Raw genomic sequence first — 3,974 nt, 5'->3', positions numbered from 1 at the left:
CCTTGTGTTTCATTTTGATTAGTCGTCGTCTGTCAATTAGGGTTGGGAGGGAGAGGGGGAGGCAGGGGCGGGGGTATGGAGGAGGGGCGTATATGCGTTTTGGGGAACAGCTTAGCAAAATTTCTGACACTGCAATCTTGTATAGATGTGAAAATATGGCCGCCCTTAAATTTCAATTTCAATTTTAAATTTATTCATGTTTCCAACAAAACATTACAAATCAATGATAAGCATTTAAAACAAATGTAAGAAATACATGTTGGAAACAGAGGGGTCCACTAAAAAGCAATGCTTGTACAAGTGTGAACACCTCAAATGATACTTCGGAATAATGAGGAATTAAATTAACTAATCCGTAACTAAAAAAGGAACTACAAAATGGGGGAAAGAAACAGGGGGATGCCAACAGAGACGAGAAAGGGACAAGACAATGCTTTACACGACAAAGATAGAAGAACACGGTCATAATATAGAGAGTAGACAATGACAAAAAAAGAAGTGAGAGATCGGGGGGTACAGAAAATAATACAACATGATGAGCTGCACAGTGGCGGACCAGGAGAAGGGCCCGTCCCCCCCCCCCCCCTCCCTCCCCTGGGGAACGAAAAAAAGGGGAAAGATTTTTTGTTGTTAAAAAAAAAAAATTCCTTCCCCCCAAGCCGCTGAACGAAATATCTGACGACGTAATTTATCCAATTTCCGGGGCAACAAAAGAAAAAGTGGAGAGAAAGGGAAAGAGAAAAAAAAGAGAGAAAGAAGAAAGGTAGGGGAAGTTTCGATTTTCCGCCAACAAAGTGTAGATCAGCATCATCGGGGGCGGGGCACTGGCGTCTTGATCGGGGAGGGGGTTCGTTTCTGATTCCATAACCGTTACGGTGGTTTTACGTAATGCTGAAATGACATATTTTTCCGAGATTTGTCCTCATTTTTTAGTAAATTATTCATTTTTTATGCGTTTGTTGTAAAATGACAAATTCCTAAATTTACAGCCAGGCAAGAAATATGCTTCTTGAGGTGCCTACATGTCAGTGCCCGCGGAACTGCGGAGATCGGGAGCTTCCAGCTCCCTCCCCCCCCCCCCCCCACACTTTTTTGACAAAGTATATTCAATTCTAATATGACGGTAATTTAATGCCTAAAACCCCTGAGCTTCTGGGGGCTCCGCCCGCAGGACCTCACCAGGGCCCCTAAGCTAAGGCGAGCCCCTGAATGCTTGTCTGATCGTAATTTATTGCCTTAATCCCCTGAGTTTCCGGGAGCGGACAAGGTATCAAAATATGTTCATATGACCGCAGACGCGTAGCCATGGGCGCCCCCCCCCCCAAAAAAAAAAAAAAAAAAAAAAAAAAACACCGGCCAAAAAAAAGAGAGGAGAGAAAAAAAAGAGGACGTAGGAAGAAAAAGGAGCAGACAAAAAACATTTTTGAAATTCAGACAAGGATTAAGAGTCGAGAACGGTACAGCGAATCGTTTTTTTTTTCTTTAATAATTTTATAAAACGTCAAAGCTTCCGCGCTTCACGCAGTAGGGGGAGTGGGACTGAATTCATACAAGAATTAAGAGTCGAATATGGTAATATGAATCGTCTTCTTTCTCTAATGATTTAATGAAGCGTAAAAGCTTTCGCGCTTCGCGCAGGAGGGGGGGGGGACCGAATTCAGACAAGAATTAAGAGTCGAGAATGGTAATACGAATCGTCTTCTTTCTCTAATGATTTAATGAAACGTAAAAGCTTCCGCGCTCTGCGCGGAAGGGGAAACTGAATTCAAACGAGGATTATTTTCGAGAACGGTACAACGAATCGTCTCCTCTGTCTAATAATTTAATGAAACGTCAAAGCTTCGGCGCTTTGCGGAGGAGGGAGGGGGAAATCGCCCCTCCCTGCACCTCCCCCCCCCCCCCCCCCCACTACGTCAATGCAGGTCACCATTACGTACCGATATTTGGCTCGCATAATTTCAAATTTGAGCCCCCCTAAGAAATCCTGGATCCGCGCCTGGTGTAGAGCCTTTTAAGCGTTGGGAGCCCCAAAATTTTGATGGTAAAATTTGACTCAAATTGTATCATAATGTGAAAGAGGATCTAATTTTAGACAAATGCGTTTAAAAGTCGAATATTGATGAAAGAATACAAAATTTAGATTTTTCTGCGTACAACAGAAAACCCAAATTATTGTTCTGCTTCTAATGAAGCTATCTTAATATCAGGGAGGACTTCCCCTATTATCATTTTTCTTCAACATGTCTCGGCAAAAATTTGTTTAATTCTCTCAGCAAAATAAACCAACATTTCAAATATATACAGGGGGTTTATAGGTTTTTTTTTTTGTAAACAAAACTTTAAAAAGTTACGCAAAACGTTGTTTGAATATAAAGCTAAAATCTGACCGAACGTTGCCTGCCCCAGATATCAATTTGCACAATCATGGATTGTATGTACTAATTCCAATCATGTTTTCACTCCGATAGATTGATTATACTCCTTAGCATATAAAACAAGCTACAATAAACACACCGTTTGGAATAGTAGAATTTCTTTAAAAAGGGGGTGTTTTTGTTGTTTTTTTCTCTCATCTCTTTGGACTCCTGAGAAATTATTCCGAATTTAGGGGGGTACATTGAGCATTTTTCATGATTTAGGGGGTCTCCAAGGCAGGAAAAGCCCGCGAAAGGGGGGTTCGGAAATGTTGGCAGTCCTCAGATAGGGGGTGCTTTCAAAAAGAGGGAACAAGCATATGCGTACCCTAAATGGCCGGGATCCCATTATTATGTTCATGATTTAATAAATTTATATGAAAGTCCCCCATTAACAAACAATCTTTATAAACAAACACTGGACTACTGGCAGTCAGATAACTGCATCAAAAATTCTCTTGGGTTTGAATTAGGGGGTCGATAAATTACTCCAACCATTATATTTTTACCTCTATGATTTAAAATTTCAATAAAAAGAGTTTCAAAGACATCATTAATTATTGAAATATTGTCATGCACAACATAATTACAATTTTTAAGCATATATAATGCAACACCACCGCCGACTCTACCTTGCCTGTTTTTAAAGACAAAATCGTAATTATCGATTAAAAAGGGTAAATTAGAATCATGGGATAACCAGGTCTCTGTCAGTCCAATTAAAGAAAGCTGTATATTGGAAGGGTTATCTAAGAATGATTGCAACTCATCAAAATGTTTATTTAAACTTCGTATATTGAAATGCAATAAAGAGAATCATAAAATTGTGCATTTGTTATATACTTTGAAAAAGAATGGTGTGCTGGATCATCGAGATCAAAATTCAAATTCAACTCCTGGGATGATGAATTTAAATTTTCAACAACAATTTCATCGAAAGTTCCTGGAAGATTAACAAAGGGTTGATTATTAGCTTGATTGGGTCTCAATAAATCAAAAAGGTCATCGTCGCTCACAGACTCAAAAGGTAAGTTGTGATCTAAATTAGCCATGATAAATAAGCGAAATCAAAATATGATCGAAAGAAAGGACAATGAAAAACCGCCACTTGCAGTAGGTAGGAAGGGAAACATACAACACGAACACAGAATAGACTTGAACATACATTGAGACACTGTTGGCATGACAAAAGAGCGAGGGGAAACAGTATAATGACGTTACAGTAAGCTAATAGGAAAACACCCATTAGAAGAAGGAAAAAAAAATAATGTTGAAGGAAGATTTAAAACTAGAGGACAAAGTATTACGGAATAAATTACAATATAAAGTTGTCAATAATTATAAAAGTACGATAAATAGCAACACTGTAGTAACAGGGTCAAATATGTACGAACGAGGCTTCAGGATTACATAATTTCTGGGATGCATAAGAAATGTTCAATTTCTTTAAAACAGAAAAAACAAAAAAAGCTTTAGAAGTTTCTTTTCGAGGTTTTTTTTTATTCAGGCATGGTTAATTTTAAACTTTGCCCCCATCGTTTTGTCACCCCCCCCCCCCCT

This window comes from Strongylocentrotus purpuratus, unplaced genomic scaffold (assembly GCF_000002235.5).
Source record: "Strongylocentrotus purpuratus isolate Spur 01 unplaced genomic scaffold, Spur_5.0 spur5_scaffold_4, whole genome shotgun sequence".
Taxonomy (NCBI): domain Eukaryota; kingdom Metazoa; phylum Echinodermata; class Echinoidea; order Camarodonta; family Strongylocentrotidae; genus Strongylocentrotus; species Strongylocentrotus purpuratus.
This window is presented reverse-complemented; position numbering follows the sequence as displayed.